Source organism: Panthera uncia, chromosome X (assembly GCF_023721935.1).
Source record: "Panthera uncia isolate 11264 chromosome X, Puncia_PCG_1.0, whole genome shotgun sequence".
NCBI lineage: Eukaryota > Metazoa > Chordata > Mammalia > Carnivora > Felidae > Panthera > Panthera uncia.
Window position 1 is genome coordinate 99,378,974 of NC_064817.1, and position 18,337 is coordinate 99,397,310.

General features: G+C 37.4%; 1 pseudogene; it reads left to right on the top strand.

Annotated features, from left to right (window-relative positions):
- Positions 1-14,168: 14,168 nt before the first annotated feature.
- On the top strand, positions 14,169-14,922 carry LOC125931954 (transcription factor BTF3-like; annotated as a pseudogene).
- Positions 14,923-18,337: the final 3,415 nt, after the last annotated feature.

Genomic DNA, 18,337 nt, shown 5'->3' on the forward strand with positions numbered 1-18,337 from the left:
GCCATTTGCCCCTGGATTCTTGTTTTTTGGAAGATTTTTGATTACTGTTTCAGTTTCTTTACTGGGTTTGGGTTTGTTCAAATTTTCTATTTCTTTCTGTTTCCATTTGTTAGTTCATTTGTTTCTAGGAATTTATCCATTTCTTCCAGATTGCCCAATTTGTTGGCATATAATTGCTCATAATATTCTATTATTATTGTTTTAATTTTTCCAGTGTTGGTTGTGATCTTTCACCTTCCATTGTTGATTTTATTTATTTGGGTCCATTCTTTTTTCTTTTTGATATATCTGTCTAGGAGTTTATCAATTTGTTTATTCTTTCAAAGAACTAGCTCCTAGTTTAATTGATCTGATCTACTGTTTTTTTCTAATTTTGATATCATTGATTTCTTCTCTAAACTTTATTATTTCCCTTCTTCTGGTTTTGGGCTTTTTTGCTGTTCTTTCTCCAGCTGTTTTGGGTGTACAGTTAGGTTGTGCATTTGAGACATTTCTTCCTTCTTTAGGAAGGCCTGGATTGCTATATACTTACCTCATATGACTGACCTTGTTGCATCCCAAAGGGTTTGGATTGTCATGTTTTCATTTTCATTGGCTTCTGTGTACCTTTTAATTTCCTCTTTAATTTCTTGGTTAACTGGTTATTCTTTAGTAGGATGTTCTTTAACCTCAAGTATTTGTTGTTTTTCCAAATTTTTTCTTGTGGTTGTTTTTAAGTTTCATAGCATTGTGTTCTGAATATATGCATGAAATGATCTCAATCCTTTTGTACTTGTTGAGTGCTGATTTGTGACAAAGTATGTGATCTACTCTGGAGAATGTTAAATGTGCACTCAAGAAGAATGTGTATTCTGCTGCTTTAGGATGAAATGTTCTGAATATATCTGTTAAGTCATTCTGGTCCAGTTTGTCATTCAAAGCCATTGTTTCCTTGTTGATTTTCTGCTTTGATGACCTGTCTGTTGCTATAAATGAGGTGTTAAAGTCCCCTACTATTATTATATTATTATCAATAAGTTTCTTTATGTTTATTAGTATTTTATTTATATATTTCTGTGCTTCCAATTTGGGGGCATACATATTTATAATTATTAGATCTTTGTGGTTGATAGACCCCTTAATTATTTTTTTTTGAATTGTATACTTTTTATTCTTTTTTTTTCAATATATGAAATTTATTGTCAAATTGGTTTCCATACAACACCTAGTGCTCATCCTCAAAAGACCCCTCAATTATAATATGATGTCCTTCATCTCTTATCAGTCTTTGTTCTAAGTCTAGTTTGTCTGATATAAGTATGGCTACTCCAGCTTTCCTTTGACATCCATGTGCATGATAAATGATTCTCCATCCCCTCACTTTCAATCTGCAGATGTCTTTAGATCTAAAATGAGTCTCTTGTATGCAGCATATAGATAGATTTGATTTTTATCTACTCTGATACCCAGTAGTTTTTGATTGGAGCATTTAGTCCATTTACATTCAGATAGATTATTGAAAGATATGAATTTAGTGCCATTTTGTTACCCATAGCATTGGTTTTCTGGTCATGTTCTCTGGTTCTTTTTTTACCCGTTGCTTTTGGTTGTTTTGTTTTGTTTTGTTTTCTCCACTCAAAGAGTCCCTCTTAAAAATTCTTGCAGGGCTGGTTTAGTGGTATGAACTCCTTTAGTTTTTGTTTGTCTGGGAAACTCTTTATCTCTTCATCTATTTTGAATGATGGCCTTGCTGGATAAGGAATTCTTGGTTGCATATTTTTCACATTCAGCATGTTAAATATATCCTGCCCCTCCTTTCTTGCCTGCTGTGTTTCTGTTAACAGATCTGCTGCAAACCTTATCTGTCTTCCCTTGTAGGTTAAGGACTTTTTTTCTCTTGCTGCTATCATGATTCTTTCCTTGTCTGTGTTTTGTGACTTTTGCTATGATATGCCTTGGTGATGGGCAGCTTTTGTTGAATCTAATGGGAGTTCTATGTTCTTGGATTTTGATGTCTTATCCTTCCCTCTATTAGGGAAGTTTTCAGCTATAATATGTTCACATAAACCCTCTACCTCTTTTTCTATCTCTTTTTATCTTTTGGTACTCCTATGATATGAATGTTATTCCCCTTAAAAAGTCACTGAGTTTTCTAATTCTACCCTTGTGATCCATTACCTTTGTTTCCCTCTTCTTTTCAGCTTCATTATTTTCCATAATTTTATGTTCTATATCACTAATTTGTTCCTCTGCTTCATCCATCCTCACTGTCATGGCATCCATTTGAGGTTGCATCTCAATTACAACATTTTTAATTTTGGCCTGACTAGATTTTAATTCTTTTATCTTTGCAGAAAGAGATTCTTTGGTGTGTCTATGCTTTTTTCATTCCCAGCTAGTATTCTTATACTCTTGGTTAAAATTCTAGTTCAGACATTTTGCTTATATCTGTGTTGATTAAATCCATGGCCATCATTTCTCCCTGTTCTTTCTTTTGGGGATAATTCCTCTGTCTTGTCATTTTGGAGGAAAAAAAATTAATAAAATAAAATTAAAAATTAAAATTAAAAATTAAAAACAAAACAAAACCAAATAAAGGGACTTAGTTCCTAGGTGTGCTTCAGTTTGCTTGTAAAGAGAAGCTTGACAAAAAAAGAGAAGAAAATATTTAAAAATTATTGTAAATAATAAAATAGAATTAAAACCAAAATAAGGAAAATTAAATAGAATAAAAAACTTTCTCTCTGTATCCAAGAAGGAAAGAAAAATGAAAGAAATAAAGAAAAAAGAAAACAAAAACAGAAACAAAGAAAATGAACAAACAAATGAATAAGCAAACAAAATGAAACCTGAATGAAGCTAGTTCCATTTACTTTAAAACTAAAATTTTGCAGCACACTATGGTCCATAGACTAAGCAGGTAGAAAGGATTTGTGCTGGTCTTCTGGGGAATGTGCCTGGAAGGTGCTAGTGGGCAGGGCTTGGTGTAAAAGCTCTGTTCCCTATTTGGTGGTGCTGCTTAGCTCACTGGGGTTGATTGATGTGGGTGTGCTAGAGGTGAAAATGGCTTCACTTCCACTCTCTAGTCTCTAGTGTGGGAATTTTATGCCCTCACAGACACAATCAACCCCCCCCCTTTTGTCTCAGGCTTCATTGCTCCCTTTCTCTACTCTATGTTTTTACAAGCTGTCTCTATACCTGCTAGGAAATGCCTCCCTCAAGAGTTTTATCGCTGATGGAGATGTTTTTCAAAACCTCACACTTCAGAGACCTCGGAGGCTTGGGCCTGTGTTAATTCTCTGGGGGAGGGTCTCCCCAAGCAATGGCCAGGTACAGACTTGTCCCAGAAAACGTTGGTGTGATTGAGCAGAGGCTCAAAGTTTATGGTGAATAACAACACACAGCCAGCGCCAGGTTTTGCTGCACTCAGCTGGCATCTTTGTCCCAATATCAGTAAACATGGCAGCTCTCTGGGGTTGGTAGACTTTTGCCCAGGGGAAAGCCATATCTCCTGTACCAAATTTAGTCCAACAGAGGAACAGCTTCTCCCTGTATGTCACTCAGGCCCCCGAGACTGCACTGCCTGCTCCCTGCTTTCTTGCCAAGCACCATCAGGCACTGAGTTCTGAAATGTCAAACTCTGTATTCCACTGTTTATAGAAAAATGGTGGTATAGAAACCCTGTCCTTTTTCCTTGTCAATGATTTTATGGAACAGATTTCTTGTCCAGTCCCCTGCGAATGTTTTCACTCTTTCTCTCTCTATCTCCAGCTACTTTCAGGAGAAGTGCTTTTCTTGCACAGTCCTGATGTCCTGCACACTATCCTTCTTTCTCTTTCTCTCTCTGTCTCTCTGTGAAAAGGGCTCCCTATCATCCAGGGCACCATGGCTTTTCTCTTCCCCAGTTCACCTCTCTGCACTGCATACCTTCCAATTTCTCTTCCTCAAGTCATGCAGATTGCTGCATTAATCTTCATATCATTTTCCTAGGTGTTCAAAATTGTTTGATGCGGATCTAGCTGTGTTTTAAGGATGAGACAAGATCAGAGTCCCCATACTACTCTGCAATAATGTGTTTTTCTGCTGTTTTGTTCCTTATTTTCTTTTTTACAAAAATTTTTAATGTTTATTTCTGAGAGAGAGAGAGAGAGAGAGAGAGAGATGAAGCATGAGTGGGGAAGGGGCAGAGAGAGAGAGAGGGGGAGACACAGAATCTGAAGCAGGCTCCAGGCTCTGAGCTGTCAGCACAGAGCCTGATGCAGGGCTCGAACTCATGAACCATGAGATCATGACCTGAGCCAAAGTCAGATGCTTAACTGAGCACCCCCTCCCCGCCTTATTTTCAATAAGAACAAAAATTAAAGGGTAAACTCATAGAGTGGCACAAATCCTAACTGATTACAATTTGTTACTCTGATTTCAGACAGAACCAAATTCAAGGAATTCAAGGTTAATGAAGATTTTTTTTTTTCTATTTTTCACCACATCCCATATATTTAATAGCTCAATTCAAATATTGAGTATGTTCCTCATGTCATGAAATTGTTTCTTTCACCAAAACTCCCATTTCACATGCTGAAAACTTAACCCTTTGTTTTTCAAGTGTTGGGGAGAAACAATTTTTTCTACCCTTCAAGGGGCTTCCAACTGGTCTAAGAATCAAATTAAGAGACAGATTAACAGAAGGAAATAAAATTTAGTTACATATGTACAGGGAATCCACATAGACATGAGATTCTAATGACAGGCAAAATATGGTATATGTCATTCTGAACTAAGGAGTAAGAGGAAGTGGTCTGGGACTTCAAAGAGAAGGAAAGCAATTCAAAGGAAGATGAAAAGGAGTAAATGTTTAGTCCATCATTTCCTCACCATTTCTGATTACACCCAGTTAACTCAATAAATGTGTACAAGTTTTTGGGTCTAGAGGTAGCATTTGGAGTAAGTCAGCTGATGAAAGTCAGCTGAAGTCTCTGAGACAGCTCTACACAACAGACCATAAACTAGCCCAGAGTAGATGAAGATAGTGTACTTTTGGGAACCTCTCATTTGAGTGTTGTTCTTCTCTAACCTTTCTGAAGGCCTTGCCTGAAGATGTGTAAAATTATTAAACCTTAATTTGCTTCCTTAGCAAGGACTCTTCTTTCTTCCCCATTATGTCTCAGGAGGAATAGGTGACTGGAATAAAGCTGGTTTGAGTTTTTAATATTATCTGGTGAGCCTGTGTCTGTATATAAGAGTCCACTCATTGTATTTTATATCCCCTTGAAACTAGAAAATTAGTGATTCATCAGATTAATATCCCCATTGGAGTGCGATTGTTCTCATGAAAGTCATCACCAGACTGTCTTCCTGCCGAATCTGCAGAATTATCTTCTCTGTTCTCATTCTCCTTGATCTCTCTGTTGTATTTGACACTAATAACAAATTACCCCATGAAATATTTTTTCCCACAGTGGTTGGAGAAACAGGAGTAAAATAAGTACTGTGTAAAGACCAAAGGGAAAAAATATTTCATGGGGTAATTTGTTATTAGTGTCAAATACAACAGAGAGATCAAGGAGAATGAGAACAGAGAAGAGGAAGAGGGAGAGGACATGAAAGTAAAGAAGAAAGAAAGGGGTTTATTCATGATAAATATTATCACATCATAATACCACCTTCAACATTTGCCTCATGTGTTACTCAGTAGCAACCAAGATTTATGTTGCATAGGTTTAGGCAAATAAATGCAAGCTACCATTTCAGCACTTACTATGTGCATGCTACTGAGAAGAAAATTAACATATTGTTTAATCCTCACAACATCCTTCAAAGGAGGTAACACTATTTCTATCTCAAATGTGAAGAAAATTGAAACAGAAAGATTAGGTAAATTGCTCATATGCCTACATTTACTAAGTGAGAAAGCCAAGGTTTGGCCCTAGTTTTATCTATCTCCAAAACTTATGCTCTATTATTTATATTATACTGTCTAAAGCATCCAGGAACTTATTATGAATCTTAAACATTAAAAAAATTAAGTTTATTTATTTATTTTGAGAGAAAGAGAGAGTGCACAGAGGAGGGGCAGAGAGAGAGGGAGAGAGAGAATCCCAAGCAGGTTCCATGCTATCAGCACAGAGCCTGATATGGGGCTCAATCCCATGAACCATGAGATCATGACCTGAGCCAAAATCAAGAGTTGAATGCTTAACGGCCTGAGCCACCCAGGCGCCCCTGAGTTTTAAACATTTAAAAGAGGGAATGTTTCAATGGTTTACTTACATTTCTAGAGATGTATAATTACAAAATAAATTCATAGGGTGCCTGTGTGGCTCAGTTGGTTAAGCGTTCAACTCTTGATTTTGGCTTAGGTCCTGATCTCACAACTGCCTCGGGCTCTGTGCTGACAGTGAGGAGCCTGCTTGCGATTCTCTCCCTCTGCCCCTCCCCCGCATGAACTCAGTCTCTCTCTCTCTCTCTCTCAAAATAAATAAATAAAACATTAAAAAAAATAAACCATTGTCTGACTTTCTATTTTGGAAACTACTAATTTGCCATGTGGTTTGATCTGTATCTTAGATCACTTTAAATCTCTAGTGAGAAGTCTCCTTAGATCACACCTTATTGTTTAAGATCATTTTTTTCCAGATGGTACAAAATAGCAAACTCTGGTTCTTCACTATAATTAATTAGGGATTCCAGGGCACTATGGGGCATTTTACTTCAAAAAAAAATTGTATTGAAACAGCTGCCTCTCTTATTACCAGGAGATCTGTACCCTTTCAGCTGCCAGTGCTGACATTTGTTTCCCCATTTCTCTACAAAATTAACATCTCTAAGAATTCTAAAGGGTCTGTTCATGATTAACTTGCAGTTATATTTTAATAGAACGTTTTGTGCATTTCATATCATAAAAAAATTATGTAAAACTGAAAGGCTGATAAATTCCAGGACTTCATTTTGGTCAATGATTCAAACTTTTGGAGGAAAAAAAAAGAGAATTTCTCCTTTTTTGTGTGTGTGGCCAAGTCAAAGTTAAGAAGTAAGCCTTGGAAATCTATAATATTTATTAATGTAAAAATGTATAAAAACAAACAATAGCTGTGAGTAAAGAAGAAAGCTAGCAAAGCTATGAAGCATAGGTCTCTTCCTTATGAAAGTCTATCCTGTATACATTTGTCAGTATTAATTCTAAAGGCAGAATTCTAAAGATGTCCTTTACCCAATATCCCCATGAACAATACTGTTAATAAGGGACTTTGCTAATGTAATTAAGGTTGCTAATCAGCTGAACTTAAAATGGGAATAATATCATGAATCTTAGAATATACAAATGGACCCATAAAAGCAGAAGAAAAAGATAAAAAATCAGTCAGAAATATGGGGCAGAAGTTGAAGTCAGAGAAGATTTGAAGTGTAGGAAAGACTTGACCTACCGTTGCTGGAGGACAGCCATATGGAAAGCAATAGAAAATCCTTATTCAGCAAGTAAATAACTAGGTTTGACCTGCATTGATTTCTTGTCATTCAGCATTCACCTTTGTGTACATGTACAAATACTAACTGGAAAACCTTTAAGAAAACATCCTAATCTTAGAGTCCTGGAAATACTGTAACATAAAGATGCATGCCAAAAAGAAAAAAAAAAGTTCATCCAATCCTAGGTGATACTGTGATTCAGCACAATGTCTTCCCAGTTCCCTTCCAATTTTTGTTTTTCCAGTCCTCATTTTGGTAACCCTATTTTTGCTTTTTGCTTTTTGTCTCAATTTAAGGCTTCTGAATCCTTATGCTGCAGCTTGGTAAGAAATCTGTCACTAGAGTTGTTCTGAATTTTTTTTTTGCTTATATATTTGCTCATGGTATCATACGTTTCTTATTAATAATCCTTAAATAAAACTATTTTCCTTGCCTAATCCCCCCTTCCTGTTAAATGACAACAAATATATTCATTTTTGTGGGCACCTTTAAAAGAGGGGTTGTATCTCATTTACTTTTATGAATAAATATTTGTTGAATTTTAAAAAGTATGTCTGATAATGCCTTGATGGATTACCTTACCAGGATTATTTTATTTTAACAAGTCAGAATGTCAATACTGTATTTGTTGCATAGTTCCCATTTTTTAAACAAGTGTAAGATTTCAAAAGAAATTAAGTAGAAGGGAATCCTAGAAGAAATGAAGGAAATGCTTTTCAGTAAAATTGCAGTGATAGCACCAAAGTTCTCCATATTTCCACTGGGAAGGCTAGAAGATGTAAAAACAGGGTGGAAACCTGCCAATTGATGTACCACAAACTTTGAGGATTTCCTGTTAGTTTAAATAAGAAGAGGCCAAGTGAAGGAAAGATTAGAGCCCTGAACAGAAAAATGCCTCCTGTGAAAAAATAATGTCTGAGAAGTAAATTGAGGTAACTTGAATAGTGCTTCTTAAAGTTTAAAGAAGGCTGAATTAATTGCTAGAGAGGGCCAAAGAACTTTAAAGGGCATATCACATTAATACTGCCTGACCTCTGTTCATGCACAGCATCTACACCTATAATTAGACCTGTGGAGAAGTGAGAGTAACTTAACTGACAGTGAAGGCTACTAGAAGCCAAAGGTCAATGCTACAGGCAGCTCACTAAGAAGGAAGCTGAGGATTGCCATTGTTCTTGGTACAGGGAAACTGATTATTGTGGGCTTGCTTCTAGGCTTGTTTGCACTATTTGCTCTCACAAATGAAGAAATAACACAGTGGCAAAGTTTCCTACTTGGTCTATTTAGAACTCTGAATCCTTTCTCAATCCCTCTAGACTATGAAGTCACTAACGATATAAATTTATGATAAATTATAAAATGTCCCCCTTCTTTGCATCTCGATCTCAAAGATTCATGCAAAGATCTATGCCAATTTCTTATAGAACCTATCTCTACTTAACTATGGCAAAGTAATGAGCAACCATAGATACTCTGATATGAGAATTTTTAAAAAGGGAGAACAACCACCCAATGTGTGAAGATATACTTCAATTCAAACAAAGGAAATTATCAAGAATCAGAAGAGATACCTCACTGGAAACACAGGTATTCTAAGTAACAGAAGAATGCTAGGGAGGTTTTATGATATTTTTCACAAGATTTAAGAATATGATTGGTCCAAAAATAAATCAAACAATGCTAGAGCAAGTAATCATGAGAGATAAATTGGAGTTAAATACACAGATTTTTTTATTGTAGGATTATTAAATTTAAAACTTTAACGAAAGTGCCATATAATAAGGTAATAATTGAATTTTAAAAGTAGCACACAGATTCAAGAAATTCATCCGGAACTCTGAAGAAATGGCAAATTGGTGAAAAAGAGTAAGAAAAAATATGGCATATGTTGTGGACAAATTCAAGGAATCCAAGACACACAAAATAGAAATTTTAGAAGAAGAGAATAGACATGATGTAACAGAAGCAAAAATCAAAGAACAGTGGAAAGAAAATTTCCTGAGATGAACTAATATTTGACACTTTTGTTTAAAAGAGATGACTAGGAGTGCCTGGATGGCAGTTAAGTGTCCGATTTCTGCTCAGGTCATAATCTCGTGGTTCATGAGTTCAAGCCCTTGCTTGAGATTCTCCCTTTCCCCCTCTTTTCCCCTACTTGCGTGCACACGCTCTCTCTCTCTCTCTCTCTCTCTCTCTCTTTCTCTCTCTCTCTCAAAAATAGACATTAAAAAGAATAAAAGATGGCCTAATAGTCAAATTTATTGTGGGATGGGAGGAGAGAAAAGAAAGAGGGACAGAGAGGTAAAACAGACTTAACACCTAGAAATATTTTGAATCTCTAGAAAAATTTTGAATTTCTAAAGGCATTGATCACACTAAGCCAGAAAAATAAATAAAATTTAAAAATAAATGTTAATGTTCAATGCTCAAGAGCTGTAACGCGCCAAGTGAAATATAATTTTAAATGTAGTTTTAAATAAGTGGAACTATAGGAAAAATCAAGAAAACCACCATATTTATAGAAAGGCATTTTAAGTTGCCCTGCAACTATTTTACAGATCACATAAACAGAATAAATTAAAAAATAATAAGTTGGGGTATAGAGAAATTCAATGTTATAATTAATACGTGGTCTTGTCAAAAAGATGGCCCAGAAGCCATTTTTCTAGAATTCAAATGAAGTGAAAGAAAAACAAAATAGTAGAGGAGATGCCTCACATCCAAGGAGCCAACTACAACACAAACTCTGAGAGATCTCTGTGAAATATCTTGAAGTGGGAAGAGACTGAAGGACCTCATAAAGGGCCAGATCACAATTATGATTTGATAGTGTCAACAATAGAGTCTGAGTTGGGGAATGGTGAGCCATTGGAAATCTGGATACCACTCACTATATACCACACTATGCTCTAGATACACTCTACACAACAACCAATGGTAGCAGTGCTAGGCTTGGTAGAGTATACATCAAGCATAAAGCAGAGGGAGTTTTGTCTGAGCTGAATTTATTCACTCATTCATTGTTCATTTAGTGAATAATTATTGAATATCAGTGTTTACTGGACATTGTGCTAGATGATGGGGGCAAAGCAGTGAAAAAGACAGATAAAATCCTTTATGATTTTTATTTATTTGGCTGGGGAAACAAACAGGTAAACAAATATAGAAATAAGATAATTTTTACAAGTTACATGTGCTACAAAAGAAACAAGTCAAGGCAATGTGATTCAGTGTGTAGTTGTTGGGGGTATAGTTACTTAAATTGAGTGTTCAAAGAATGATTTCCTCTCTGAAGAGGTGGCATTTAAACTGAGACTTGAACATTTACAATGAAACATTTAAACTGAGACTTTAAAATGAGCTATAGAAGAGCAGAAGAAAAGATGTTTTCAGCTGAAGCAGTAACAAAGACTTGGGCAAGGGAGGGTTGTACCCTTTATATAGATGGGAAAAAAACACAAAACTCCTAAATATTGTAAAGATATCATTTATTCTCTGGTTTATAGATAATTGCTATGAAAATAATGTGAATAACAATGATTATTTTGGAGGGTGAAGAGGGTGTGAGAATGTGATGTTAACATCCATGTAAAAGAATAAACTTTTGGAATAGCTGAGAAGATACACTACAATGCTTAAAAAAGTATAATAGCTTATTACTAATGCAAGAATATAGTTTAATGGGAAAAAATAGTTCCCAATGACCTCCAATGTAAGTACAAGCACTAATTTATACACGTGGCATTATATTATATTAGGAAAAGAAAAGATAAGCCAATAAACAGTGCTAGAGCAATTGGTTATTTACCAAATTTTACATAGTTACTTATCACCAGTCACCAAAATACAGATTAAAGACAAATGTTTAATAAGTAATCTTAAAAAGAAAATATAAGGAACTAGTTGTGCAATATTGGAGTGAGGAACACCTCTTAATGCGACAACAAAGGAAATCTTAAAGGAAATTAGCATATTGCATGTGGTGATGAATGATTATTTGCCTTTTAAAATGTTGTGTATCTTCTACATTATGTATACTGAGAAACTTTTAACTTTAGAATCAGAAAAATAATACTAGAAAAAACATTCAAAACGATTACCTCAAAAGAAAACTGAGGGATTGTTTTACAAAAGAGGCATATCTGGTACTTCTAAAATCATGCCCTGAGGAGAGTCACATTCTCTGTATATTTGGTTAACTCAGCATTACTCTTAAGAAATATAGGTAACAACTGCTATTGGATTGTTTCTTATTCTTTAATTTTCAGGAAACAGATTGTCCAAAATAATTTTAGCCTTTTAGTCTCTCGCTTTAAAAATACAGTCAAATATTGATCTTACCACAGAGATCTGATAGGAGATGAACTTGGGATCTTCCCCCTGGACAATAGAGACCATTTGGTCCAACAGAGTACCAATTACAACACGTATTTTATCATTGTTTTCCCAAGCCTCCCTTGGGAATTCTGTCTGATAAAAAGTAAAAATTGCAACACTGTTTGATTCTTTGGTGCAGACTTTTTCCTTCTCTTTGTCCTGCAAAGTCACACAAAGTACATTTTCTCTCTCTGTCTCCATACTCCTGACACTTTCACTTTCATTAAATTCCAGAATAGTAACTTTCTTACCCAGACAAAATGGGCTCCCTGGGAATAACCAGCCTCATCGTTATTTAAATAAAATTACATATGTATGCCAATTCAATTGTCTTCAAGTATCAGTGTTATTTCTCAGTCAGCAAGTAACCAGGCTGTAGACTTTTTTGCATTTTCATCTACTTTAAAGTGCAACTGCTCAGCTAATGAGATCACTATAGCCCAGCAGAAAGCTCAAGTTTGAAGTGAAGTTTTTTTTTAAGTTTATTATTATTATTTGAGAGAAAGACAAAGAGAGAGGTGGAGAGACCCAAGCAGGCTCAGCGCTGCCAGCACAGAGCCCCATGCAGGGCTCAAACTCACAAACCCTGAGTTCATGACCTGAGCTGAAATCAAGAGTCAGAAGCTCAACAGACTGAGCCACCCAGGTGCCTTTGAAGTTATTTTTCTTTTCATTTCAGTCAAGATTTTTTGCTTGTTTGTAAGTTTTTCCCCTCTGTGCTGAAATGTTACTACTCATTGTGTTTGATCCAGTCCAGTGTTGAATCTGTAATTCCACTTCATGGCAAAATAATGTTTGTTTCTATCTTCATAATCTTCCAGAAGTAGCTATGAAGTAGCTATCTCCAGCCTCATGCCACTGAGAGCTAATTTGAAAACTGTTAGCAAAATATCCCAAATCACTGGAGGACCAGTGGAGACATGGGACAGAGGTCAGAGGCCCTTCTCCAGGACCCAGGTTTTCCTGGTGACTTAGCTCCAGGTAGCCCCACATTTGTTCCAGGTGGTCTCGAAGGGCGGGAGCTTTCATTCGGACTGTGAGCAGAGGCCTTCAACAAAGGCCCTGGGCACCAAGCCTGGTCCATTGCTTTCTGAGAAAACCTCCCCAGAGCTCAGACCTGGTTGGGAACCCTGGCGGGAATGACACAGTGGTTGCTTCTGGATGAAGCCTGCAGTGTGGACACTTGCTGGATCTGAGGCCTCTGCTCAGTGCCCAGTCTCTGAGTGACTGCCTGGATCTTGAACCTGTTATCAACGGGTGCCTTATGCAGACTGCTTGGAACCCTGAAACAGGTGTTGATCCTGCTCCTGCCTAAGAGGCTGTGGAGGAACCACTTTGTTGATAGATAGATTTAAGATCGTATTTACTGGTATATAATGATGAAACCTCCTAGGACCCTCTGGCCAACTTAGTAGTCTTTTAAGCTTTAGCAATCACCTTTAGCCCACATGGTTGATTAACCTTTCTTTTTATATCTATAGATCCTGCATTCTTTCCTAGAAAGAACAGGGCACCTCTGTACAACCCTCAGGCACTAAGGAACCAGATCACCTTGCTCCAAGCACTGAGATAACATCTGTAGCTGGCACCATTGAGTCTGCACATAATCAAGAAATGTTAGGTATTCCTGTACTCTCTTTATTGATTAATTACCCTAAATGCCTTTAAAAACCCGTGGGCCAGTAGTGCCTGGGTGGCTCAGTCAGTTAAGCGTCTGACTCGGTTTCAGCTCAGGTCAAAACCTCAAGGCTCCTGGGTTCCAGCCCTGCATCGGGCTCTGTGCTGACAGCATGGAGCCTGCTTGGATTCTCTCTCTCCCTCTTCCCTCCCACTCCCCACCTGCTCGCTATCTCTTTCTCTTAAAAATAAATAAATAAACATTTAAAAAGAAAAACCCATGGGCCAAGCAGAAACCTTGGAGTTGGCCTTTGGACAAGAGTCACCTTCTTCCCAGGTGGCCAACCTCCTAAATAAAACTCATATTCCTTTCCAACCAAAACTTATCTCTTGAGTATTGGTCTTTGGAGTGATGGGCAGCTGAACTCGGGTTTTGGTAACAATGATCTCATATATTATTAATATAACATATTATTACATAACATATATTCAAAATTCTGAATAAAAATTCAGGGAACCTGGAAACTTCTGAACAACAAAAATAAATTTAAGTGGAAAAAGACTAGTTCTTTAAATATTTTAAAATATCAATCACATGTTCCTGATAATTATTAGCAAGGTTAAAGAAAAAGTGACTACTGAAATCATTAAAAAATTTTTTTAATGTTGAATCTCAGCTGGTCCACCCGAGACCCCCTGAGCACCAACCCTAGTCTCCCACGCAGTCCCATTTCTGCTCCAACAAGATGAAAGAAACTATCATGAACCGAGAGAAACTCGCCAACTGCAAGCACAAGTACACATTGGTGGGAAAGGAACTGCTTGCTGAAAGAAGGTGGTTCATACAACAGCTACAGCAGATGATAAAAAACTTCAGTTCTCCTTAAAGAAGTTAGGGGTAAACAATATCTCTGGTATTGAAGAAGTGAGTATGTGCACAAACCAAGGAACAGTGGTCCACTTTGACAACCCTAAAGTTTAGGCATCCCTGGCAGCGAACACTTTCACCATTACAGGCCATGCTGAGACAAAGCAGCTGACAGAAATGCTACCCAGTATCTTAAACCAACTTGGTGCAGTCTGAAAAGTTTAAGAAAGCTGGCTGAAGCTCTGTCCAATCTGTGGATGGAAAGGCACCACTTTCTAACGGAGAGGATGATGATGATGAGGTTCCAGATCTTCTGGAGAATTTTGGTGAGGCTTCCAAGAATGAAGCAAACTGAATTGAGTCAACTTCTGAAGATGATAAAACTTGAAGAAGTTACTGGGAGCTGCTATTTTATATTATGACTGCTTTTTAAAAATTTTGTTCATGAATCTGATAAAATCTAGATCTTTAATATTTTAAGCCCAAGCCCCTTGGACCCTGCAGCTCTTTTCAGTTTTGCTTATATACAATTCATTCTTTGCAGCTAATTAAGCTGAAGAAGCCTGGGAATAAAGTTTGAAACAAGATTAATAAAGTTCTTTGCCTAGTAAAAAAAAAATTTAATGTTTATATTTATTTTTGAGACAGAGCATGAGTGGGGGAGCGGCAGAGAGAGAGGGAGACACAAAATCTGAAGCAGGCTCCAGGCTCTGAGCTGCCCGCACAGAGCCCTACGCAAGGTCAAACTTGTCAACCACGAGATCATGACCTGAACTGAAGTCAGATGCTCAACTGACTGAACCACCCAGGTGACCCCTGAAATCATTTTAAACATTGCCTCTCCCTTTCCATATCCTACTAGATTGAGGAGAGTCTGTTTTAACTTCCACTGTAATTTTGTTTTCTACTTTCTTGTTCTCCCTTCAAGTGTGGTATCTTCTGTTATACAGATCACAGAAAATACAGTAAAACCTTGTTTGCAAAGTATAATTCATTCAGGAAATATGCTTGTAATCCAAAGCACTTGTGTATCTAAGCAAATTTTCCCATAAGAAATAATAGAAACTCAGATGATTTGTTCCACAACCCAAAAATATTCATATAAAATGATTACAATACTGTAAAATAATACAAAATAATAAAGAAAATGTAAAATATAAAAAAAAGATAAATAACTTGCATTTACCTTTGAAAACTTTCGTGGCTGGTGTGAGGGAGACAAGACTTTCCCTCTGTGAGGGAGGACGACTTTCACTATCACTAACGGATCACTGCTATCTATTGGCTCAATGGAATCTTTTTCTTTTCATACCACTTTAAAAAGGAACCTATCCAATGACACTTGCTTTTGCTTCCTTTTGAGGATTTTGCGGAAGTGTGACATTGCATTGTTATTAAACAGATTCATTGCTCGCAGTGCTACAGCCTTATTTGGGTGGTGCTTTTCTACAAATTTTGCACTGTTTCCCACATTTTACACATCTCCCTAATCTCATTTGCAGTGAGGGATTCCTCCACCTTTTTCTCCTCCTCTGCACATGAGATCTCCTCTATAACCTCTTGCTGTTGCTCACAATGCAGATTCATCAGTTTGATGGTGGTCAGTTCCGGGCCATGTTCCTCCACCAGCTCTTAAATCTTATCCTCTTTCACCTCTAGTCCCATGATCTTCCCCAGGGTTATGATTTCATCGACAACTGGCGGCTCCTGTTCATGAGCAGGCCTCTCTAAGTCATGTCTGAGAACACAATCAGGCCTCAGTTTTCTCTAAGCAGATGAGGGTTCTCTTGGTGATCCCATCCCAGGCTTTATCGATGATCTTGAGGAAGTTCACGATGTGGAAATGATTTTTCCAAAACTCTTGGAGGGTAAGATTTGTTCCTTCAGTCACCTTGAAGCATTGCTGAAATAGTGCTTTGGTGTAAAGCTTTTTAAAATTCAAAATGACCTGCTGATCCATGGATTGGAGGACTGGAGTGGTGTTGGGAGGAAGGAACCTGACCTTAATGAACTAAGATTCCTCCAGTAAGTCATCCTCAAAGCCTGGAGTATGAGCAGGAGCATTATCCATAACCAGCAAGGCTTTGAGGGGCAGATTCTTTCCTAAAAGGTATTTCTTCACTGCAGGACTGAAGACCTCATTGATCCACTTAATGACAAGATATGAGTGACCCAAGCTTGCTGTTGGACCTCCACATAACATTTAACTGACTCTTCTGCACCTTGCATTTCTTGAAGGCTCATGAATTCTTGGAATGATACAGGAGCAGGGGCTTGCCTTTGAAATCCCTGCCTGCATTAGCACAAGAGGGTGAGACGGTCTTTCGTGGGCTTGTGACCAGGCATTGCGTTCTCTTCTTCTGTAATGTATGTCCTCTTAGACATCTTTTTTCCAAAAAAGCCCCATCTCGTCACAGTTAAAGACTTGCTCTGGCAGGTAAAACTCGGAAATGTTGATATTCTGGAACTCAGCGAATGCCTCAGCTGTCTTAGCATCCGAACTCGCAGCTTGTCCGTGTCTCACAACACTATGGATGCCACCTCTCCTCTTAAAGTTATCAAGCCATCCCTTCTTGCCTTGAAGACTTCTTCATTTTCTGTTGACATACTTGGCAGTTTACTTACAAAGTTGGTGTACAAGGCATTTGCCTTCTTGCAGATAAAGTTCTCGGTCACAGTATCACCTGCTAGTTGCTTCTCGTTTATCGAAACCAAAAGCAACTTTTCTACATCGTCCAGAAGACATGGTGGTTGCTTTGATATTCTTGTGACTCCTTTTGCTGCATCTCGCCCCCTTATTTCTTCTTTCTTCTTTAATAGTGTGCAAATGGTCAACATAGACTTCTTACAAAATCTTGTAATTTCGGCCACTCGTATACCTCGTTCATATTTCTCAATGATTTCCTTCTTAACTTCCACCATAATCATCTCCTTCTTACTGCTTTTCTTTTCAAACTTTTTCTGCAGAGAGCCATTGTATATGCTCACACAAATGTTTTCTTTTTCCATAAAGATGGTATTACTTTATTTATTTAGGTTTTTAAAAAATACTTTAAAATTGTTTTCAATGTTTTCCTTAATTTTTGTTCTATTTCTCCCTAAATGTCTTACATTTTAGTTGTATCTTATTCCTTGAAACATCATTTTTTATACTATGGAAAAAATGTTATGTTTATTTTTTTTAAATATATGAAATTTATTGTCAAATTGGTTTCCATACAACACTCAGTGCTCATCCCAAAAGATGCCCTCTTCAATACCCATCACCCACCCTCCCCTCCCTCCCACCCCCCATCATTCCTCAGTTTGTTCTCATTTTTTAAGAGTCTCTTATGCTTTGGCTCTCTCCCACTCTAATCTCTCTTTTCTTTTTCCTTCCCCTCCCCCGTGGGTTCCTGTTTAGTTTCTCAGGATCCACATAAGAGTGAAAACATATGGTATCTGTCTTTCTCTGGATGGCTTATTTCACTTAGCATCACACTCTCCAGTTCCATCCACGTTGTTACAAAGGGCCATATTTCATTATTTTTCATTGCCACGTAGTACTCCATTGTGTATATAAACCACAATTTCTTTATCCATTCATTAGTTGATGGACATTTAGACTCTTTCCATAATTTGGCTATTGTTGAGAGTGCTGCTATAAACATTGGGGTACAAGTGCCCCTATGCATCAGTACTCCTGTATCCCTTGGGTAAATTCCTAGCAGTGCTACTGCTGGGTCATAGGGTAGGTCTATTTTTAATTTTTTGAGGAACCTCCACACTGCTTTCCAGAGCAGCTGCACCAGTTTGCATTCCCACCAACAGTGCAAGAGGGTTCCCGTTTCTCCACATCCTCTCCAGCATCTATAGTCTCCTGATTTGTTCATTTTGGCCACTCTGACTGGCATGAGGTGATATCTGAGTGTGGTTTTGATTTGTATTTCCCTGATGAGCAGCGACGTTAACCATCTTTTCATGTGCCTGTTGGCCATCCGGATGTCTTCTTTAGAGAAGTGTCTATTCATGTTTCTGCCCATTTCTTCACTG